The 25238-nt window shown below is 44.5% G+C and overlaps 1 protein-coding gene across 4 annotated transcripts in view; it reads right to left on the bottom strand.

The window, feature by feature from the left end:
- Positions 1 to 25238, bottom strand: part of WDFY2 (WD repeat and FYVE domain containing 2) — a 121914-nt gene that overhangs the window by 79248 nt on the left and 17428 nt on the right. The window lies entirely within an intron of this gene.

Raw genomic sequence — 25238 nt, 5'->3', positions numbered from 1 at the left:
TGGTTTTGCTTGACACATTTTAACCTAACAAAGTAGTTTTTACAAGTATGCAGCAAGCTGGTATCAGTATCCCAAGAGACCACAATCCAGCTTGGTTAAATGGTGGCCCAGATAGTTCAGGACATAAAACAGGTTAACTTAGACTCTTTGAACCAATATCTGAAAAGCATATCTAAAGCTGATCAATAAGTGTATTACAATAAATGCCTGGCAGAATTTGTATAGGAAGTTAGCATTTGATGAATTCTATTTTATGCCTTGCGCTACACAATTGGCTTGAATTGTTATATCAGTACATTAGTAAAGATGCAGAGCACATTATCCACTATACAATTCTTTGAGATGCACCATAGGCTGAGTGTAAATATACAAACAATCTATAACTTCTAGTCAGGATGCTGTTACACCTCTTATTTCTTAAGAAAGATGCAATTTTCCCTACATGAGATCTTAATGACTCCAAACTGCTATTTAAAAAAAAAAAAAAAAAAGTGCTGACTTCTGTCATTTCATTATAAAAACTGAGAATACAGGGTTACCCAAGGAGCTACTTGGAGGATCTCTGTCAGAGTTGAGACCTTCTCTTTACAATGGATTGTGAAAAGTGGGAGTGATTCATTCTGCAAAGTATAAGTATATGTCTATATTACTTGACAGAGTGCTTGCAACCTTACTTCACAACAAGTATAGGAAAGTCGTGGGTGGTGATTGAAGGGGGGGAGGAGGGAGAGGCAAGACTTCTAGCTACTTCACAGCCTGTTGAAACCAAAGGATGGCAGCAGATACATAATTGTATGTATGCATATTGTAATTGAAATGCTGACCCCAGCTGGCATCAGATTTTAAATGCTAATTCAAGGTACAGTGCAGTTAGGTACCACCTTGTGCATGAAATCGGTTCACGGCCTCTGCTGCAGAATGGGAGGAGATTAAATGGGGAAAGGGAGGCTGGTAATGAGGGAATAAGGGAAGTTCTTTATGTTTCAGTTGTCTCTTGAATTAATCCTTTGGGAAGTACTGAACTGAAGTCTGCATGGCTTGTGGCAGTTGAGCCAGAATTACAGGGTTGCTTCTTACACAATTTTTTTGTGGGGTAGGGGCTGGGGTGAGGAGTGAGTGGGGGGAGGGGGGGGAACGACACAGACCACTCTGTCAATAGTGACAGTTAAACCACTATGGAAAAGGCTGTAACAGGTCCAATTACCTGGGTCCAAGAGATTTGCTTCCTCCACAGACTAGAACCATCAGTTTATTTTAATACGACTTCATACTCTGTGGCATTATTTGCATTTTTACATTCTTTTGTACTAGAGTTTGAGGCATAAAAACATTTAGTGAAGAGCTCCAGGGAGAAAGACTGGAATCCAATAAGTCTCTTCCAGCTCTAATAGCTACTAAGGAGTGAATTATGTCTAGCTGTACAAGTGAATGTGAAACCTGTTGATGGGCATATGCACTTGACAGACAGTTATCAAAAATTCTACTCAGTGCTCATTAAAGCAAACTGAATCAGTGAGGCAAGTTTGTTATTAAATGAAAAAAGACACAGAAGAGTTACGATCCTAAATGCTAAAGGGAACAAATGGCTTATTTCAGACTTTACACAGGAACCTTCATGATCGATTTTGTGGAATAGAATGTGAGCCAGCTGAAGTGCCTGGGAATAAACTGATCCAACCAATCCACAAATGTCTCCTTAAAGGCATACCCAAGGAAAGGAAAATGCACCCTTAATTTATGCAACACCTGAATGAAAGACTGAACGTGCCACCGTAGAACTGTAGTGTAGATGCTTTTAGATGCTTTTTCCAGCGATGTAGTTAATCCACTTTTCTGAGAGGTGACTTGGTCGACAAAAAAAATTATTCCATCAACCTAGCTGTGTTTACACCAGGGATTAGATCAGCATAACTACTATGTTCAGGGTGTGAAATTTTTCATAGCACTAAGCAACATAGCTAGGTTGATCTAATTTTTAAAATGTAGACCAGGCCCTCATATTTCCCAATTTGTTTTGTTGTGCCACAAGCAGTTTTTATTTCGGGGGGGGGGGGGGGTAGGGGCTGAGGGTGTGTTGATTGATTTAAGTTTGTCTGCAATGTTTTGGAAGGAAAAAATACTTTTATGGAAGGGTATGAAGTGCATGGTATATGGCGGTGGTTCTCAACCAGAGGTCTGGGGTCCCCTGGGGGGCCGCGAGCAGGTTTCAAAGGGTCTGCCAAGTAGGGACAGCGTTAGACTTGCTGGGGCCCCAGGGCAGAAAGCCAAAGCTCCATCGCATGGGGCTGAAGCCCAGGGCCGAAGCCAAAGCCTGAGCAATGTAGCCACAGGCAATTGCCCTGCTTGCTTCCCCCTAACGCCAGCCCTAGCTTTTATATGCAGAAAAGCAGTTGTGGCACAGGTGGGCCGTGGAGATTTTATAGCATGTTGGAGTGGGCCTCAGAAAAGGAAAAAGGTTGAGAACCATTGGTATATGGGGCTATAACAGTGTCACAGAGGTCAAAGATTTTAATTAGAAATCAACTCCCATCTGTTCATGCTCTCTCTATGTGTGTGTATATATATCTCCTCAATATATGTTCCACTCTAAATGCATCCGAAGAAGTGGGCTGTAGTCCACAAAAGCTTATGCTCTAATAAATTTGTTAGTCTCTAAGGTGCCACAAGTACTCCTGTTCTTTTTGCGGATACAGACTAACACGGCCGCTACTCTGAAATTAGAAATCACTGAACACTGGGAATCTCCATCCCAATTGATTGACTAATAGTTCTTATCTCTTAGCTATGAGTTAACAACATAGAAAGCTTCACCACAGTGGCCCCCAGGGCAGAATCCACAATCTACAAGTCTCTTGGTAACCATAGCAGCTCCCTCCAGCACTGCTTCTAAGAGCAGCATTCCTCTCCTGTTCTTTAACATGCCTCAGCCAGGCTATACTTCTCTTCCCAGGCTTTGGCTTCAGCACTCAATTACCAACAATCCTTATTTGACTACTTCCTCCTCCTCCTCCCAGCCCTCATACTGTTAGGTCTAACCACTTACCTAAAATATAAAATTCAGGCTGAAGGGGGAAAAAAAAAAAAAAAAAAAAAAACACCCAAACCTCTATTTTCAGAGTGAGGTTTGCTAGTAGCTATTGTACAATAAAAGTCTACTTTTTTCCTGGCCGCGGCTTGGATTTTCAATAATCGTGAGTATCCCCAATTAACTGGATTGCTCTGACCCACTTCTGGCCCCTTTCCTCACCCATCAGGAATTGACAGTTTCAGAAAGATCACAAGAAAAGAGCAACCTCCTTCACTCCATTCCCCACCATCTGAGTCTGCGGGAATGAAGATATTTGTTTTGTTTGATGCCATCTATCGCTCTGATCCTTCCAGCCTGCTCATTTGCCTGAACTGCATACACAAATACCCACAACCAGCATGACTTCATTATTCACAAAAACAGTGTTCTTTTAATAAAGTTTTAGTAGAAAAGAGAGCAATTCAATCACAACTGATTAGGACTATGAATGGATAGTGGAAAGAGTTGTTGAATGAAAAAATTGCTAGGAAATAGGATAAGCAGGCAGTTGTATTTTTAAATTTCTTGATGGCAACATTTGTCAGATACCAGTAGATTTTGATGATCTAGGTATTGTAATACCACAGATGCACAGGGTTCTTTACATCCTGTCCCAAAGACTTTTCCATTCTAAGCTGCCTTCATTCTTCATCATTGCCTCGTATTAATTCACTGCTGGAAATCTATATCTAGTAGCACTGTCTGTATCAGTAAGTATATATATCAGCTGTGAGAGATCATGAAGATACTAAGCCAGAAGAAGGAAAGATCAGCCAGTCCGTATGAATTTCAAATTGCTAATCCTCAGCATGGATCAGAAGAGGAAACAGAGAATGGAGGAACAGTAAGGTGGGAAAGGAGAGTGAATTTTAAAAAGTGAACCTACAGATGATAAAGAATCAGAGTGGATAAAAATCAATGATTTAAAAAATAAATAAAAAAACCCAGATTTTTTGATAAAATGCTTTTTGAGGGGAAAAAAACCCCTATCTAAAGATAAAGATATATTATAGCTCAAAGATATCTCATCATGGAATAGGGATTATAAATTCTAAATCTGTAGTATGAGACAATATATTCATGTAATGTTTAAGAAAAGTTCTGTAAATGAGTTCCAATAGTTCATGGATCAGGGACCTAATCTTATGGGGTTCCAGGGGCTTCTGTATAGATTATTTAGGTTAATTTTTCTATCTACCCAATGGGACTCAGTGCTCAGTCTAGAAGATACCATCAGAGATGCTTAGTTTTGCAGTTCTCAAACAGTGGATTTGTGTCTCCAGAGATAACATTATTTAAAAACATTTTTGCTGTTAAGAAGTAATAAATATATAGATGTGAGAAATAACAGACCTCAACCCTATTATCCCTCTGCAAATTTGTGTACCCAGAGACAATCCCTTACCTCTCTCTAAAAGCGCAAAGTTTCGAAAAGTTCAATGAATAGAAGATTATTGGGGGCGGAATAGATCTGGAAAAGGAGAAGTCTGGAGATAAATATGGGGGGGAGGGGGAAGACAGGGGGATGACAGGCAGTAGAAACAAAAGTGAAACGGTTTGAACAGTATATTCCAGAAGTCTTGAGGTCTTTCTGAGTGTAGCCTTCATTGATTTGAGATCTACCATACCATTCTCTCACTAGAAGAGAAAACCTATAATGGGAGCAGGCCATAAGAAAGACCCAGTTTGGGAATAAGAACCATTCAAGAGATATATGTTTGCTGATGATGTTTTAAAGAAAGTCACACCAGTGAACTGGAGGAAGTCACTTGAGCACTTGGATTCAGAGACTGTTGAAGTGATAATCTCACTTTTAACAGTAGTAGCATCTTCTGCCAGTGTAGAAAGAATATTTTCTTCCTTTGGACTAATTCAATCCAAATTGAGAAATCATTTGGGATCTGAAAAAGCAGGAAAATTTGTTCATAATCTGGAAAAGAAAAACAAACAGGAAAATGAAGATGAAGACGACTAAGTTAGCTGCAGAAGCCAATATTTTAAGTTTCTCATGTTGACCTGTCTGACATACTAGATTTAATTTGTGGGGGTTTTTTTTTAATATTTAATTTAACTATTTTAGTTAAAAACCTATTTTAACACAAACAAACCTGATTTTAAAAAACCTGAATGTTTAACTAAATTCAAAAATTCATATACTTGTTTTGTTAAAATATTATATGTTTGCTGTTGACGGAAAAAAATCCAGAATATCTAACATTGTTGTTTTAGTTGAATAAAACAATTTAAATGTCTGTCTGGTGATGTTCTCCTCCTAAAACAGCATAGCAAGAAAATCCTCCAAATATTAATGATTAACCTGTTGAATTGGAGATATTTATGAAGTCATTGGGAGGTGAACCACCTGCTTCAATTACCTTTGGTAAATGAAATAACCAAACAATCATTCATTTTCTGATTTAGCTGTAAAACTAATCTGAAAAGTTTTCAAAATAAATCACTTTACAAATGTATAGTGTGTACCTTCTAAAAATGAAACCTACATCTATCTGAGTTGTGAAGAATATGTATTAAGATTATAACAACCAACAAGAATGCACTTTTATATAGAAATCCATGATTAAATTGAGTCCTCCTGACTAGGGATTTAAACCAAATCCACCCTGTAAAGAATGAGGGGAAAGAGTAGGAAGGACATTCTAGTGGATCCTGGGAAGAGGTCATAAAACATGAATGGTATACAAAAATTCAGGTTTCTTTGTTACTGCTGTTGTTTAGTGGGTAATGCAATACTCAATCTCAATGAGCTCAAGTGCATTATAATATAGCACTAGGTTTAGACAATAGTACCTGTAATTACATCAACATTTGAGACAAAGGAATGAACAGATCCACCCTCCTCTCTCCTCCAGTAACTCCTTCCAGTCCCACAGTACTGAAAATGAGTATACAGAAACTTGTCTGGAGACTTACACTGTGCTTGCAGGTAATTTTAATAAAAACAGACATCCTTTCCAGAATCTGAACTCCATGCCTTTGATTCTGGAAGTACAATGATGGTGATAGAGAAAGATTCCAAGTTGTCTTAATAACTGAGTAAATATTTGCACAGACACCAAAAATCATGGACTGAACAGAGACACTGGATTTATGATTTATTACAACAATCTGGAACCCATTAACTCGCTCTTTTCATCCTATGACAGCACAAGTGTTAACGGGCCACTCTACCTTGAATGGTCCCTTACAATGTACTCTAGCTACTTACACTAAACAATCTGTTCCACCTGCATTTAGCTGCTGGGAGTTCCTTTCCCAGACCTGAAGAAGAGGAGTGGTGTGTGTCTCAAAAGCTTGTCTCTCACCAAGAGAAATTATTCCAATAAAAGATATTACCTCACCTACCTTTTCCCTCTAAATATTTGCAGTTAGCTAGCCTCCATATTTTCAATATTCAAGATTTTTCCTACATTAGGCATATGCAAGTACAAGGTGTTACAGTTACCTCTGTATCTAGCTTAGGAAAGCTTTTCCAGTATCCGTGCATATACTGAATCCATTAAGCTACATAAACTTCGGCTAAAATACACAAGGATTTGCTGGCATTTTTGCCACATGAGGGCTCTCATATTCTCCGTCAATGTAAAATAAGTGTGAGCAATAAATAAACTGAATATATTGCCAAGGAATATCAAAATGCACTCTGCAGTGCACCAAGGTCTACATTAGTGCATTTTTAGAAGAAAAAAGTAATTTTACTGTGCATTTTCCTTTTTCAATTAATAACAGACTTCTACTGTATTTTTGCTACATGTTTTTGCAGTTATAGGGAGCCAATGAAAGTGTTTTCTCTATATAATGTCTGTGCAAAACCAAAAAAGTTTCAATGCTTGGTATCATCATGGCAATATTCACTTATCTGTACAGGATCAAACTTGAGCCAAGTTAGGGAGGGGTGAAAAAGTTTTTTCAAGTTACAACTTGGAAATGTTTTATCCATTAAACTCAAAGTATTATTCATTCATGTAACATAATAAACAAACTGAGGATTTTTATAATATGTATGTTTAACACACTTGCAATCAGGCAGGAACTGAGGATAAAATGTTCAGAAGTGCCTAAAGGACTTAGGAGCCTAACTCTCATTGACTTTCAACGCTACTTAGCCACTTGAAAATTTTATGCATAATACCTTACACTGGATCATTGACATTCCATTCATCTTCACATTTCAAGAAAATAATACAAAAATGGACATATATGGACAAGAGCTAAGTTCCCTCTAAGCTGTGCAGCCGCACAGCTGCCTATTAAACCCCGCACAGGGGCTCTGGGCTGCAGCAGGGAGAGGCACCTCTCCCCGCCGGCCAAAGCACAGACCTGCCCTGGACTTGCCACGGCAGGGGGAGAGGAGCCCCTCCCTCGGCCTAGCCCAGACCTGCTGGAGCTGCTGCGGCTGGGGAGAGGTGCCTCCCTCCCCCCTGGCCCTGAGCTGCTGTGACAAGAGAGGGCTAGGGGGAGTCCTCTCTCTTCACCGCAGCCCCAGGGCAGCCTGCACCCCAAACCTCCTGGCCCCACCGCCAGCCAGAGCCCTCATCCCCCCACACCCTAACCCTCTGTCCCAGCTCTGAGCCCCCTCCCACACGAACCCCTTGGCCTGACCCCCACAACATGAATTTTGTTATATCCAACAATATGGAGGTGATGTGTCACACATCACAGAATATTAGGGTTGGAAGAGACCTTAGGAGGTCATCTACTCCAATCCCCTGCTCAAAGCAGGACCAACACCAACTAAACCATCCCAGCCAGGGCTTTGTCAAGTCGGGCCTTAAAAACCTCTAATGATGGAGATTCCACCACTTCGCTAGGTAACCCATTCCAGTCCAATAGTGTTTCCTAATACCCAACCTAGACCTCCCCCACTGCAACTTGAGACCATTGCTTCTTGTTCGGTCGTCTGCTACCACTGAGAACACCCTAGCTCCATATTGGTGCACATAACAAAATTCATTCTTTACATGGATGTAACAAATTAGAGGGAACATTGAACCAGAGCAGTCATTTTCATGCACACTTCGCCTTCCCCACCCCACTGTCTCTGCTGGCTCAATTCCAAATTAATAAATCATGAAAATGCTTGATGTTTGCAATCACATGCCTTGTTAATACAGAACAGTGTACAATGATCCCGTTTCTTACTCTTAAGTTGTTCCCAGTATAGGCTGGCTGCCAGCAAGTGCACATACATTTCCAGCTTGCCAGAATCACTCTGCATCTCACTTGTTGTCCTTCACAAGCTAGCCATCCTGGAATTCACAGCCAAAATTCCAGTTTTTGTTTAATTGCCTCCCCCCCGAAGTCGTATTGAGACAAGAAAGATCAGTTTCAAAATGCTTATACTGCAAAATGCAGTAACTTAGGAAGCTCTATAGCAAAAGCTTTCTAAATGAATCCTTTGTTTCAACAATGTACTTATTTCACAGCATCCTGAAATACCTCAGTCACCTGACATTCAACCTTAAAAACACTGTCATAGGTGGACATTGCATTAGTCCTTCCCACTCCTAGTTTTAATTGGCCCTAGTGAACTTCACTTCCTGTCTTAAATTATCACTTTGTTAAAGTTGTTAACTCAAGAACAAATAATTGCTGCATTTCATTCCAGAGACAGCTGCACTTCAGTGGTGGATAAAGTGATGCTTGGGCAGCATTTGCGTAGTCACCTGTTAAATTTCTGGAGAGCACTGGGATCCTTTGGCATTAAAAGTGCTGTATCAATGTAAGTTCATAGTTATTAAAATTATTTTATCCAATACACTTGAGCTTGCATAAAATACAATAGAGAGATATCTAAGAGTTAGTGTGACAGATGCCAATTTTCAACATTCTGATAAGATTTAGACATTGTATAACAACCAATTTAAAATACTCTCTATTCTTGCAATATACAGTAGCAGATTCTCAGTTATGACTGGCATTATGTCAGAGATAAACATTAATAAAGAATACAATTTTGTAATGGGATCACTACATTTATAAAGATTGAGATATCTCATCAGTTGAGATAGCTATATTTTTGTTGTTATAGTTACGGATATTCAAAAAATCCCAACGAGTGTTGCTTTTCTCTGAATGCTTGCCTGTTCAGCTCTCAAGCATTTGAGATGGGATTTTTCGGCATTTAAACATGATAAAATCTTAATTGTTAGGAGGATGCTTTTCTTAAGCTTTATTTACATCTTACCTTCAAAAAGCCTGTCTGGGCAGAACCACCCTGAACACCCCACCTTAATGCTGCTCCAGATGATGATGCAAAGACAAAGCCTGGCAAATTAACAGACAGCACACCAGTTGGCTGCTTTGCAGAATGCCTTTTTCAAGCCATCTCTATTGGTCTAAGGGCTTGTCTATACTTACCGCGCTGGTTCGGCGGCAGGCAATCGAACTTCTGGGTTCGATTTATCGCGTCTAGTCTGGACGGATAAATCGAACTCAGAAGTGCTCCCCGTCGACTCCGGTAATCCTGCTCGCCACGAGGAGTACGCGGAGTCGACGGGGGAGCCTGCCTGCCGGGTCTGAACGGCGGTAAGTTCGAACTAAGGTACGTCGACTTCAGCTACGTTATTCACGTAGCTGAAGTTGCGTACCTTAGTTCAATTTGGGGGTTTAGTGTAGACCAAGCCTAAGAGGGAACCACTGATCTAGTGGATTGGTCATATTTCCCCCAACAGGGACAGGGGAGCTCAGACGTTACATAGGCTTACTGGACACAAGAGCAGATCCAACAGGGTATAATGAAGTGGGAAGCTTTTTCCCCCTCCCCCCTCTCCATTTGCAGAGACTCTCAAACAGAATGGACAGAGGACTTCTATCCCAATATTGATGGGTGATACAAGACTAATTCCTGCCCAATGGTACCAACTACTGTCTTGCATAGTAACAGAAAACTGGGATTCCTACAGAAGCTGACAGCAACGAGGAAACAAGACAGTAGGTACAAAAAAAGTCTCTCTACAGATTGGCTATCACTTGCCTTAACAGCAGGTGAGAGGGAAATACCACTGTCTGCATCAGTGACAGACATAAGATGGAGTAAAGATTTCACTGTTCACTCCTCTCACCTCCATTTTAAAGTGCCTTTGCAGGTGTTGGCCCTTTGGGAAAACTAAATGTAGTCTGTGGATGCACTAAACCCCAACAGTGCAATTAAAATACATAGATGAATGTAATTAATACACAACATACTTTAAAAAAAAAATGTTATATCCTTGAACTGATTCATGACTCAGAACTCTAGTCACCCATGTTTGCAGCCCGAGAACAGGATCATAGATATTTAGAAGAAGGAGATTAACATGAGAAGATAATAGCCCTTAGAATGTTAAGTGAGGAACCCTGAGACCTCTAGATGAATAGGCTTCAAGTTGAACTCAAGGTTTCTGAGGCACAACCTATACCTTAAACAGGAAACATTTTTCTCTGCACAGATTTAAAGGGAAATAATGTTTTGCAACCATTTTTTAAAAAATCACTTAAGTTGGGCCTAAATATTTTAGGCACAGTTCCTTCATGCAGTTGCCAATGGTTGAGCATTTAAAATTTAACGTTTTCAAAACTTACTCAAGATCTAAGAGGTACAATATGCTCCCTAAATGAAGGAAGCTTAAAAACTAAGTGAGGTTACCACAACTAAAAATTCATTCTCCAATTTACTGACATTATATGCAAGATTCAAAAACACTCTGTCTAAAGTTCTGCTGTTGACATGCTCTTTGGCTAAGAAATTCCTATTATGGACATACAGTATAATGCTATGGGAGAGCATTGCTTAGTGTGACAGAAATTCAATTTGTACTGTTATTCAGCATATGACCAGTGCACTCATTTCTGTACAAGCTATGCAGAGCCCTCCCATTTCTCCTCTCAGTTCATTCAAGAACAAAAGAATTGATCAGCAACATTTGAACTGTGTCACCTAGGGCTGCCAACTTTCTAATCGCACAAAACCGAATATCCTACCCCCACCCCTTCCCCAAGACCCTGCCCCTGCTCACTACATTCCCCCTCCCTTGGTGGCTCGCTCTCCCACAATCTCACTCACTTTCACTGGGCTGGGGCAGGTGTTTGGGGTGCAGGAGGGGGTGTGGGCTCTGGGCTGGGGGTGCGTGCTCGGGGGTGCGGCCAGGGATGAGGGGTTTGGGTGCAGGAGGGAGCTCCAGGCTGGGGGGCAGGGCTGAGGGTTGAGGCAGGGAGTTGGGGGGCGAAAGGGAGTGAGGGCTCTGAGCTGGGGGTACTGGTTCTGGGGTGGGGCCAGGAATGAGGAGTTTGGGGTGCAGGAGGAGATTCCAGGCTGGGGCCGAGGGATTCGGAGTGTGGGAGGGGGCTCTGGGCTTACCTCATGCGGCTCCTAGTCAGCGGCGCAGCCGTGTGTGTGCGCGCTCCTGACAAAGCATCCAGCAGGTCCAGTGCTAGTGCCGGGGGGTGGGGGGGGAGGAGGAGGAGAAGAGAAGAAGCGCCAATTTCCCTTCCCCGCCTAGGAGCTGGACCTGCTGGCTGCTTCCAGGGTGCAGCACGGTACCCCAGGACAGGTAGGGACTAGCCTGCCTTAGCGTCTCAGCACCGCCGACCGGACATTTAAGGTCAAAAACCAGACATCTGGTCACCCTAATGCCACGCAAAAAAACTGTGTTAACATGCAGTAGCCTTCTAACCTGAAGGATTGGAAGAAGTTCTCTTACTCTAAGTGCACAGTGATACTATATCACTGAGAGAATTGTAATACCAGGCAATATGCAAAAAAAAAAGAATCAGTGCAGTTATCTTGCAGAGTGAGAGAGATGTGGATGTGAGAGGGCCCTTAATTACGTACACACTATGATTATCTTATATAGGCTGTTCTCTTATGTAGAATATTTTCACATTATTCCTGGATCACTGGCATCCCTCTAGGAATTACATTTTTATGCTGCATTTCGCTGTGGTTCTTCTTCTCTCTCAATCACTGCTCAAGTCAAACTCTTGCTTTCCTTAGATTTGATGGAACGGAGACAGCAGAATTTCAATTTGTGCAAGGAGTGAGACAGAAGGAGAACTCTGTAGCGCAGCATGAAAAACAGGTTTATGGGGAAAATGTTACTAGGCTGTGGTAGAAACAAGTTTCCTCAATATTTCAAAGTACATACAACTCTCAAGAAATCCCCTGTCACTTTTCCAAATTCTCAAATATCTATTCTAGGAAAGGATAGTCATATTACCCCTAAGACTGCTCTATGTTCTTCGCTCAAATTATTCCCTGGTGTAATGCCACTTCAACTGATGGAGTTAAACCAGGGATGATTTTGGCTGAGTGATGTCTTACTGAAAACAATGAAATGTTACAGAAAGCAAGGACCTTACTTTTGCACAAGGGCTTTGCATATATAGGGCTAAGTAGGAACTCAGTAAAAAGAACAGGAGTACTTGTGGCACCTTAGAGACTAACAAATTTATTAGAGCATAAACTTTCGTGGACTACAGCCCACTTCTTCGGTATGCATCTGAAGAAGTGGGCTGTAGTCCACGAAAGCTTATGCTCTAATAAATTTGTTAGTCTCTAAGGTGCCACAAGTACTCCTGTTCTTTTTGCGGATACAGACTAACACGGCTGCTACTCTGAAACCTGTCATTATGCTAGGAACTCAGTGTATAACAAAAGTACATCTGATAAAAATCCCATTGAAATCACTAGAAGCAGACTTAGGCCAATCTTGAGCACTTTTACCTCTGCCACCTCCTCCACCCTCCCACTTCTTGCTATCTATCTTGCTAGATAAGCCTGAGAGAACCAATTTTTATTCTTGTGCAGCTGAAGTTTAAAAGCAATTAATTTCAGAACAGCATGTCTGAGCCTGCTCACAATTAAGTCAATAGCAGCATTCCCAATAGTTGAAGAGGAGGTTACTCACCCTGTGCAGTAACTGACGTTCTTCAAGATGAATGTTCCTGTGGGTGCTCCACTCCAGGTGTTGGTGCGTCCCTGCGCCTTTGCTCGGAGATTTTTTGCAGCAGTACTCGTACCGGCCACGCATGCGCAGAGGCTGCCCCCCCGCTGTGAGTCTAGGTTAACAGTACGCATGCATTGTCGGTCTCCTCAGTTCCTTCTCTACAACGGAGGCTACCCCAACTCCGAAGTAGAGGGGAGGAGGGTGGGTAGTGGAGCACCCACAGGGACACTCACCTCCAAGATGGTCAGTTACTGCACAGGGTGAGTAACCGCCTCTTCTTCAAGAGAGATGTCCCTGTGGGTGCACCACTCCAGGTGACTTAAAAGCCATGTGTCTTAAGGAGGTAGGGACTTCGGATCTGATAGGAATGCCGTAGATAGTACAGCCCTGCCCAAGTGTATATCATATAGAGGGCCTTGGGTAAGGGCATAGTGTTTAACAAATGTGTGTTCAGAAGACCAGGTGACTGCTTTACAGATATCAGCCAGGGGAACTTTGCGTAAGAATGCTACAGAGGCAGCCAGGGATCTAGTGGAGTGTGTTCTGATGCCGTCTGGAGGTGTAACTTCCATGTTTGAAAGTTTCTGGGTAGAAATAGGCGTACCTTTGGAGCGCTCCGCGATGGAGACAAAAAGTCTAGAAGAATTTCTAAAAGATTTGGTTCTATCCAAATAGAAGGACAAGGCTCTGCGTACATCTAGTGTATGCATTGAGGCTTCGAACGAGTTTGCATGTGATTTCGGAAAAAAGGTCAGTAGGTGTATCGGCTCATTAATGTGGAATGACGAGTGCACCTTTGGAAGAAATTTGGGGTGTAATCTGAGGGTAACCTTGTCTTTGAAAAATAGCGTATATGGTGGGTCTGCCATAAGAGCTGCTATTTCTCCTGCCCGCCTGGCAGAGGTAATTGCCACTAAAAATGCTGTTTTCATCGAAAGGTGTAAAAGGGAACACGTGGCTAGGGGTTCAAATGGTTGTTGAGTTAGGCAAGATAGTACTAGATGAAGGTCCCACGGGGTGGTAGGTGGTTTAATGTCCGAGTATAGGGTTTGGAGTCCCTTGAGGAAACTCTTGGTGCTAGGATGAGCAAAGACGGAATTATCATCAATTTTGTCATGAAATTTGTAATAGCAGCTAAATGGACCCTGATGGAGCTGAAAGAAAGGCCGGATTGCTTAAGGTCCAAGAGAGAGTCAAGTATGAGCGAGAGAGATACCGACGTGGGACAAAGTTGTTTAGCTGAACACCAATGTGTGAATCGTTTCCACTTTCGTAGATAGGCAAGGAGATTGGTGGTTGAATCGATATTCTGGTGAGGAACAGAAACCACGGTTGTCTGGGCCATGACGGGGCAATTAGGATCACCTTGGCCAGGTCTGTTCGCATTTTTAATCAGGACCCTGTTGAGAACCGGTATCGGGGGAAACGCATAGAGTAAGTTTCGGTGCCATGGGATCAAGGATGCGTCTCCCAGGGAATGTTTGCCCAGTCCTGCTCTGGAGCAAAAATTGGGACATTTCTTGTTTTTTTGTAGTTGCAAAGAGGTCTATGGTTGGGTAACCCCAAATGCGGAATACATTGTGAATGGTTTTCTTGTCTATCTCCCATTCGTGGTCCCATGGGACCCTAAGCACCTGCTTAGTTCGTCCACTGTGGTGTTCATTACTCCGGGAAGATAGGCAGCCGATACCCGGATGTTGTTCGCAATGCACCAATTCCAGAGCTTCATAGCCTCTGTGCACAGCAAATGGGATCGAGCTCCTCCTTGCCTGTTTACATAAAACATGCATGCAATGTTGTCTGTCATTATGCGTACGTGATGATTCTTGATTAATGGCAGGAAGTGACGGCACGCATTGCGAATAGCTCCAAGTTCTAGGACATTTATGTGCAGGGAGGTCTCGGTTGAAGACCATAGCCCCTGGACTATGTGGTGAGACATGTGTGCACCCCAGCCCGTCAGAGATTCATCGGTAGTCAGTATGAGGGATAGAGCCTGTTGAAGAAAGGGGACTCCAGAGCAGAGGTTGGAGTGAACTGTCCACCAGCGTAGAGAATCTTTGACTCGGACAGGTATGGAGAGAGTCTTGTTTAGAGAGTGCACATTCGGTCTGTAAACCGTGGCCAACCATGCTTGGAAGCACCTCATGTAGAGGCGTGCATTTTGGACGACAAAAGTGCACGAGGCCATGTGACCTAGTATTTGTAGGCAGTCTCGGACAGTCACCTGGGGACTGTTGCGAATTTTTGTGGCCAGTTGGCTTATGGAGTTGAAGTGGTCGGGTGGGAGAGATGCCAATCCTGTCCGGGAGTCGAGGTATGCTCCTATGAACTGCAGATGTTGGGTGGGGCATAATTTGGATTTGTTTTTGTTTATTTGCAGGCCTAGAGATAGGAAACAATTGACGGTAAGCCGTGTGGATCAGAGAGCTTCATCGAACGTTGAAGCTTTGAGGAGGCAATCGTCTAGGTAAGGAAATATTACGACCCCTTGTTTCCTGAGGTAGGCAGTAACTACGGCTAGGATCTTGGAAAAAACAAAGGGAGCCGTGGACAGTCCAAAGGGGAGAACCCTGTATTGAAAATGGGTTGAGCCAAGAGTAAAACGTAGGAATCATCTGTGGGCCGGGTGTATAGTCACATGAAAATAGGCGTCTTGTAGGTCGAGGGCAGAAAACCAATCGCACTGCTCCAGCGCTGGGATTATGGTGGTGAGAGTAACCATCTTGAACTTTTGCTTTCTGACAAATTTGTTGAGCCGCCTGAGGTCGAGGATTGGTCGCCATCCCCCATTTTTCTTTTCTGTTAAGAAATAATGGGAGTAAAAACCCCTTCCCTTTGTGTCGTTCTGGCACAATTTCTACTGCTCCCAGTTGAAGGAGATGTTGCAATTCTTGGAGGAGTAGCTGCTCGTGAGAGGGGTCCCTGAAGAGGGACGGGGAGGGTGGGTGGGAGGCAAGGAGAGGAAGGGGATGGCATATCCAATTGTAACTACCTCTATGACTTGTCGGAGGTAATGTTGTGCCATTGGTGGGAGAATGGTCGTAGGTGGTGTCCAAAGATAGGTGTGTTGGCTGAAGTGGGAACGCTGTTCTCTAAACCCTCGACCAAGGCTTCAAATCTGCCTGTTAGTTGGAGGGGGTTGAGGCGCCCCTGAAGAATTGGGACGACGATGCTGGAATCTTGGTCTTTGATGTTGGTGTTGTTGTTGTTGCTCCTGTGGTCTATGGGAGTGTTGTGTAAATGCGGGATAGCGTGGACGGTGGTACGGTTGGTATCTATATTGTCGTCTTCTGGTCATAGGTGTCTGGAGACCTAAGGACCGGAGGGTTGCCCTTGAGTCCTTCATTGAATGAAGCACGTCGTTTGTGGTAGAAGCAAAAAAGTTTTTCACCGTCAAAGGGAAGATCTTCAATGGTGCTCTGAACTTCGAGGAAAGAAAAAGGAGGAGAGCCATGAACCCCGTCGCATGACCACTGTTGTGGCGGTCGATCTTGCTGCAGCATTGGCTGCATCGAGGGCCGCTTGAAGAGCGGTACGTGATATGACTTGTCCCTCAGAAACCAGAGCTGTGAATTGTTGTTTCTTCTGTTCTGGAATGTCGTCAATAAAGTCCATGATTTTATTATAGTTTTTGTGATCATATTTTGCAAGGACTGCAGTATAATTAGCTATACGAAACTGTAGGGTCGAGGATGCATATACTTTACAACACAAGAGGGCCAAGCGTTTACTGTCCTTGTTGGCTGGGATGGACCGGGAATACTGTTTGGCCCTTTGGTTCGCTGCATCTACTACCAGTAAATTTGACACCGGGTGGGTAAAAAGGAATTCAGAGCCCTTTGAAGGGATAAAGTACTTCCTGTCCGCTTGTTTACAGGTAGGTAGGCTTGTAGCTGGAGTCTGCCAGATGGACTTAGCGGGTTCTAAAAGGGCTAAGTTGATTGGTAATGCCACCCTAGAAGAAGAAGAGGGCTGTAGGATGTCCGTTAACTTATGCTGTTGTTCAGTGACTTCCTCCAAGTTAATTCTCAAGTCACTGGCAACTCTTTTGAAGAGGTCTTGGAATTTTGCATAGTCATCCGACGGTGTTGGAGGAAGGGGAAGTAAGGCTTCTTCAGGCGTTACCTCCGGCTCTGCTGGAATAGGAGCAGGACTAGGTTGATCCTGGAAGTGTGACGGTGCTGCCAGGTGTCTTGTGTCAGTGGCAGATTCGTCAGGTGGTGGCGCCAGACCAGTGTTGCGCCTGGTCGAATTGCCGTAGCGCACGTGTTCGAGAGTACGATGCCCATGGTGTCCAATATTGCCATGGTGGTGGGTAGGGCATAGGTGGTGCCATCCAGGGGTTCACCCCCCAAGGGGCAGGATCCTGAGAATAGGATGAGGTAGTTTTTCTATAACCTCTATTGACTGGGGTCTGGAAGTGGGAGTCTTGATATGGAGAAAAAACTTCCTGTGGATCAGTTTCTTCCTCACTGGAGGAAGGCTGTTCAGATCCTGACTCAGGCATTGGAGAAAAACAGGCATTCATCAGGGGAGACTGCAGGATAGGTGATACCAATAGATCTGCTGTCTGAGTAAATTGAAATGGTGAGGCTCCTGCGTGAGGTGAAAGCTGTGCAGCGGGAGGTTGCCATGAGGGAACATTCCTCTGAGCAGGGGTTTTGCTTGTGATCTCCCTGTCAGTCTGCTCCGCGGTTGTCGGTGCCGCGGTCAGTGCTGGGCGGGCAACATCAGCCTGCGGGGGATCAGGCATGTTGTGAAATGTTGGCACCGCGTCCGTCGCGGTGCCGAACGGGGCCATAAGAGAGGCAGACAACTGAAAGCCTGAAGCCTCGGCACCGGAGCCTCGCGCCACTGCCGCAGCCTTAAGCAGCTTTTGCGCGGTTCCTGAGGAGCCCGGCTCATCAAAGTTGCTGAGGCGAGGAAACACAGGCAGGGAGACTGTTGATCTGCCTGAAGAAATCTTGTGCCTCATAACCTTCTTTGGTGAAGAAGGCTGCCCTTTCTTTGTAGATTTTTTTAGTTTTTTTGAGGCAGGGGGGCTGTGGCGGGCAGCGGAGCCAGATTCAGCGCCTGGGTCTGAAACTGACCTGATAAACTGCTCCTCCTGCAGTCTAAGCTCCCTGTCCTTCCATGCCCTGGAACTAAGTTTGCTGCAGTGGGCACATTTTTGAGGAATGTGGGCTTCCCCAAAACATTTTATACACTGTGAGTGGCCATCTGACAGCGGGATAGCCTCCTTACATGTAGAACAGCGCTTGAAGCCTGTGGCCGAAGCGGCTGTGGCTGACAGAAAAAACTTTTTTTTTTTGTAACAGATAAAAGAGGTAATTAACTACACTAACAAACAACAAACTAACTACTAGAAGGGTAATTGTAGCAAGAGTGAGGGACTTCCTAACGAATCTGCTGAGCTCCATCTCAGGCCGGGGACGGTAGAGAAGGAACTGAGGAGACCGGTCACGCATGCGTACTATTAACCTACACTCACAGCGGGGGGCAGCCTCTGCGCATGCGTGGCCGGTACGAGTACTGCTGCAAAAAATCTCCGAGCAAAGGCGCAGGGATGCACCAACACCTGGACATCTCTTGAAGAAGAACCACACTTTTCAGAATATAAAGCAAGCATTAAACTATAACAAGCCAGAAAACAAACTACACCTCTACCCCAATATAATGCTGTCCTCGGGAGCCAAAAAAAAAAAAAAAAAAAAAAAAAAAATCTTACTGCATTAGAGGTGAAACTGAGTTATATCGAACTTGCTTTGATCCACCGGAGTGCGCAGCTCCGCCTCCTCGGAGCGCTGCTTTACCGCTTTATATCCAAATTCATATTATATCGGGTCGCATTATATCGGGGTAGAGGTGTACTTATGCTTATTCTCCCCCAATGAGTGTTATTCAGACAAAAAGCATCACAAAACCTCTTCAGTTCACCTTACTTACACACAACTGTGTGCCAACTGCTAACTGTGTACACTCAGACTGGCAAAAAAGAATGCAAACCTGAAAAAAGCCAATGTGGTAGAGCTTGTATGAATAAGGAACAGATGCCAAAAGATAAAATGGTCATGAAAAGAAGGTATGCAAGATTAAAGCTCCATTTCTTTTGTAGAGGGATGGTTAACACTAATTGCCACGTGCCTCTAAGAACACAGCAGTTACCAATACGTTTCAGATTCCATGTAGTCCGGATCAGTGTAATGAGACTGGTAGAATAAATACAGGGTAAGCTACTGTTGATGTGGAATGTTACACACACACACACACACACACACACACACACACTATACAAAAGCAGCTTATTCTGTATTTATTCTACCAGGCTCATTACACCTATCCAGACTATATCGAATCTGAAATGTACTGGTACCTTCTGTGTTCTTAGGGGCACATGGTAATTGGTGTTAATCATCCCTTCACAAATACATACATACATACACACACACACACTTTACACTTACAAAATTAAGTAGAATTAATATCTGTACACTTAAAATTAGCTGTACACCTCAGGAAAGTAACTGAAGAAGGCCACAGAGGAATTTTATGAACAAGTGATAAAGCAGAAATGGACGGCCTCAGTTTTGCTGATGACTAAGGCTAAGATTTTGTCACGGATATTTTTAGTCAACGTCACAGACAGGTCACATCTTTAGTGAATCTTTTTTTTTTTTGCCCCTGACCTGTCTGTGACGTTGACTAAAAATATCCGTGACAAAATGGGCTTCTGCAGGTCCCCACACTGCCTAAAGCAGGCAGCTGTGCAGAGGGTAGAAGCCGCCTGCTGCAGCTGGAGGCTGCAGGGTACCCCTTCCGCCTGCAGCTCAAGGGGTCCCCCGGAGCCGCCCATGGCAGCTGGGAGCTTGCGGGTTTCCCCGCCGCTGGCAGCTCTGGGGGACCCCACTGCCCTGGAGCTCTGTGGGTTCCCCCGCCACCTGGGGTGGCCAGGAGCTTGGGGATACCCTGCCACCCAGGGCCAAGAGCTGCAGGGGTACCCCACTGCCCGCAGTGGCTTGGAGCTCCAGGGGCTACCATAAGTGGCAGGGGTACCCCACAGCTCCCTACCCCCGCAGGCAGCAGGAGACCCTGCAGCTCCTAACCACCATAGTCACGGAATCCGTGACTTCCACGACCTCCATGACTAAATCATAGCCTTACTGATGACACTGTCCTGCTTAGTCCAAATGGAAGGAAAAACCATGTTTTTGGCAGATACAGCAAAACGATTTGGTTTGTTCATCTATAAGGAGAAGACAAAATACACGGCTATCAATACCCCAAAAGTAACCATTAGAGTGGATGAAGAAACACTAGAAGAAATCAGTCATTTTACCTATCTAGGGAGTGAGATGTGCAATGATAGTGGCACGATGCTAGATGTCAAGCAACGAATATAAAAAGCAACAAACATCTTTCATATACTGGAAATCTACAACAGAAATTGATCAGGAGATCAACTCATTCCAAAGTAAATGCCTGTGGAAAAATCTTCTAGAGTCTATTGGAAAGAGTTTCTTGAAACATTAGATTGGTTTGTTCTAGTTAAAAGAATTTCTAAAGCATCAGATATGGTAAGATGACACAATGGACATGTTTAGGCCATGCTTTAAGGAAGCCCCCCCAACATGATTTCCAGAGCAAGTGATAATGTGGACACTACCTGGAAAGAGAAAAGGAGGGGGACTTATAGAAGCATTAAGCAGAACAGAGAAAAGAGCCAAATCCATCAACATGATACTCAGAAGCTTGACACACCAGCACAAGACCAAAATAAATGGCAGAAACTGAGAGTGGAGGAAGATAAAGAAAGGTGGTTTACGGAGGGCTTTCCAGGTACAGAAGTTTGAGCCCAGCGTACTTCCCCTTCTTAGTTCCTCTGTAGTAACACCAGTTTCACAGGAAAACAAGTTTCTTTATCTTGTATCCATCTGTCATAGGATCACCATCTTGGAGCACCTTCTGTTTCCCTTTCTCATGGTTCCTAAAAATAATACTTCAACATGGTCTCAGGCTTATAACTCCCATGTCATGGAGGAATTAATATTCAATTGAAATCACAAAATAAAGTCCAAAATGTTCAGGCTCCGCTGGCTTGTGTGACTACAGGGTCTTCATCAGTCTCAGTTGTCCTTCAGACTAGCAGGCTCTCAGGCTCACCGCCAGAGTCCCCTTCTAAAGTTCAAAAGATCAAACAAAGCAATAATGCAAACAACTGTTCACCTGCCCTGGGCTTAATAAAAGTCTCTAATCCTTCCTGGATCTTTCCCAAGTTCCTGACCCTTGTATGGCCCAGGGCATACCTTTGGGCTTTCCTCTTGCTCCAGAGCCTTGTCCTCCCACTACCCAGGTCTCCTGGCTTCTAGCCTAGTTCCCTATTCCCAGTGAGGACCTGCAGAACTTTCTGCTCTCTGCAGCTTCTCTCTCAGGCAGTGAAAGCCCCCATGTCTGCTCCCTGCAATCCTTTCCTGACTGACTTTCAGGCCTGACTCACCCAGTCTCCCCCTGTCTAGGGCCCAGACAGCTTAAACCTAGCTAGGGGGTCCACTGACAAGTCACAGGTGCACTGGCCTCTCCCTCTTAAAGGGCCAGTGCCATCCCGTGACTCCATCTATCTTAGGGTACATCTACACTTACGGGTGGTGAGTAAAGTACAGAAACCGCATGCCCAGCTAGCACAGGTCTAAACAGCAGTGTAGATGGTGAGGCACATCTTAGGCAAATACAGTAGAGCAGAGAGCCCTATACGCCTGAACCCTCAACCTCACCTACACAGGCGCTCTATATGCCCAAGCCATCTTTAGCAATATAGTGGTTTGAGCATTGGCCTGCTAAATCCAAGGTTGTGAGTTCAATCCTTGAGGGGGCCATTTAGGGAACTGGGGTAAAAATCTGTCTGGGGATTGGTCCTGCTTTGAGCAGGGGGTTGGACTAGATGATCTCCTGCGTCCTGAGGTCCCTTCCAACCCTGATATTCTATGATTCTAGCGTCCAACTGCTATTGTCAGCAGCATAGTGCCTCAGGCTCTAGCAGGGGGAGGCAGTTTCTTCACCTCAGAGAAAGGTTCCAGCAGTGGAGACCTTCTGGAGCTTTTCACTGCGGCATGCAGATACACACCAAAGGGACAAGTAAGGACCCAGCCTGCCTTTCACTGTACAGTGTAGCTAAATGTGTAGCGCCTGTACCCTGGATGCCTTTGTAAGTGTAGACATAGCATTTCAGTTTCACACTGCTGCCCACCACAGGACCTGAGGCCTTCCACACAAAAACAAGAGTAACAGTGAAGTCCTTAGTGGGCTACATGGAGCTTCCAGAATTCTCCTGTGCTGGGGTAGGAAGAGGGTTTGTGTTGGACATTTTTAAGAATTTTTGCCTTCATTTTTTGTAAGGTTCATTTGTTTCAGGGTTTTTGTAGGTTGGTTAGTGTTTGGGAGAGGAAAAGAAGGGGTGTTATTTTCATGGTCGAAAAGCCATTTTGAAGGGGGAGATTTTGCAGTATCTCCTTAAGACAGACTCTAGATTCACATGATCTTCTCTGATAGTTTGTTCCATAGCCAGATCACCTTGACCACAAATTATTTGCCTCCAGCAACTCAACCTGGAGATTTATAATTTGCTTTGTCCCAGAAGAGCACAGCTATCTCTGGGGTTCACAGATTGATATGCAGTCTTTAATGTAGCTGGGGTTTAATGCATTTAATTGCTTTGAAAATTAGGACGAGCATCAGAAGCTGATTGGTAGCCAGGATTTGAGCAAACATAAGCTGTGCTCATGATGGCATAAAACAGAGGAAGAGGAAGATAACCACATATTATAACAGCTGGTGTCTTGTAACTCATTTTATCTGAAGCTGCATGTGAAAACAATCCAGCCTGGAGGTGACAAATATGGCTAAATCTTTGTCCCAGAGGGAGGGATGAAGTTTCCTAACAAGTTGGAAGTGAAAGAAGGGATTTTTGGAAATTGATGCTACCTGGTCACTCAAGCTTAGCGAGGAGTCAGGGAGGACCCTGAAGCTTTGCACACTGACAAATGAGTTGTGAGTTGTATGCCTTCCAAAGATGGAAACAGTGTCTCTGCTAGCTCTTCAAAGCATCACCTTGGTCTTCTATGGGTTTAGCTTAAGCCAGCTGCTCTCCATCCAAGAATTGATTTCTTGTAGGCATTCTGACACCTTTGTAGTGATGGCATCAGCTGAGTGATTTTATATCTATATTACATAAAAATAACAGTGTCATCAACATATTATTGGCAGCTGAACCCATGGCTTCTCCCCAGCGGCCTCCCATATATAGTATAGATTCTTGTGGGACCCCACAAGTGAGGACCTTTGGAGAGGAGGAGGAGTTGCCCATCACCACTCCCTGAGTTCTGCTGTTGAGGAACAAATGGAGTCACTTGTGCTGGACTACCTACTCCTGCTGTGTCATGCAAGGTCTTAGTAATACTCTGCCGTCAAAAGTGAGAAAAGCAGCAGAAGTCTGGAAGCTTGACCATGAAGTTCTTACCTGTTTCCATAGCCATAACACATTGGTCTTTTAGGACCACTAGAGACATCTCTGTGAGGTAGTCGGACCCCTGATTATGAGGCACCCAGGATGCTGGCTGTTGTGTTGGAGCTTGGTGTACTTTCTCAATTATGTTGCCCAGGAATGGTATGTTGCAGGTAGGACAGAAGTTGGAAAGGGCTTCAGGGTCAACTGTTTTTTTCAGGACTGAAAGGCCTTTAGCATTTTTTTAAGAAATTTGCTTCTCTGAAGGAGGCACTAACTGTTTGCATTAGTAATGGGCATAGTACTTAGCTGGCTTTTACCAGCCAGGAGCCGATGGATTCTTTTACTGGTTGTTCTCGAATACCTTTTACCTAAAATCATTAGTCTCTATCTTAGGCATTGGCTACACTTGCAGATGTACAGCGCTGTGAGTTAAACCTGACTTTGTGCAGCTTAGCAGGGAAAGCGCTGGAGTCTGTCCACACTGACAGCTGCCCAGCGCACTATCGTGGCCACATCTGCAGCAATTGCAGCGCTATTGGGAGCGGTGCATTATGGGCAGCTATCCCACAGAGCACCTGTTCCCATTCAGGCGCCGTGGGTTGTGGGTAGGGGGCGTGGGTGCGGGGGGATTTGGGTCCTGTCCCAGTGACCCGTGATGCATCGCTTCACATCCCAGAAATCCCTTTGTTTCCGTCCACCTTTGGCGCCATCTTTCAACCGTTTCTGTGCAGCGCGATCTGTCTGTGGGAAATGGAGTCCGAACTGCTGAGGCGTATGCTGATGAGTCTCGCCAGCACATTACGTTTGGCTGTCGAACTATTCCTTAAGATCCAAAGTGACAGTGAGAGTGAGGGTGAGGAGTCCGACGATGCTATCGAGCCGCGTAACGCATACGACATGAAATTGCTTGTGGCATTCACGGACATGCTCAGCACCGTGGAATGCCGCTTTTGGGCTCGGGAAACAAGCACCGAGTGGTGAGATCACATCGTCATGGAAGTCTGGGATGACGAGCAGTGGCTGCAGAACTTTCGGATGAGAAAAGCCACTTTCATGGGACTGTGTGAGGAGCTTGCCCCCACCCTGTGGCACAAGGACGCGAGATTGAGAGCTGCCCTGCCAGTGGAGAAGCGGGTGGCTATTGCAATCTGGAAGCTGGCAACTCCAGACAGCTACCGGTCGGTCGCAAACCAGTTTGGAGTGGGAAAGTCAATCGTTGGAATCGTGTTGATGCAAGCTTGCAAGGCCATTAATCGCATCCTACTCAGAAGGACCGTGACTCTGGGTAACATGCAGGAAATAGTGGATGGCTTTGCACAAATGGGGTTCCCTAACTGTGGAGGGGCGATAGATGGGACGCACATTCCTATTCTGGCACCACCCCACCTAGGATCCGAGTACATTAATCGGAAGGGGTATTTCTCTATGGTTCTCCAGGCGCTTATGGATCACCGTGGGCATTTCATTGACATTAACACAGGCTGGCCCGGAAAGGTGCATGATGCATGCGTCTTTCGGAACGCTTGGCTGTTCAGGAAGATGCAGGCCGGGACTTTTTTCCCAGAGCAGAAGATCATGGTAGGGGATGTTGAAATGCCCATTGTGATCCTTGGAGATCCCGCTTACCCGTTAATGCCGTGGCTCATGAAACCCTACACAGGGAGCCTTGACAGCAGCAAGGAACAGTTCAACTACAGGCTGAGCCGGTGCCGAATGACTGTGGAGT

The sequence above is a fragment of the Chrysemys picta genome, chromosome 1, assembly GCF_011386835.1.
Source record: "Chrysemys picta bellii isolate R12L10 chromosome 1, ASM1138683v2, whole genome shotgun sequence".
NCBI lineage: Eukaryota > Metazoa > Chordata > Testudines > Emydidae > Chrysemys > Chrysemys picta.
Note: the sequence above shows the minus strand (reverse complement) of the source record. Positions and strands in the feature narration are given on the sequence as shown.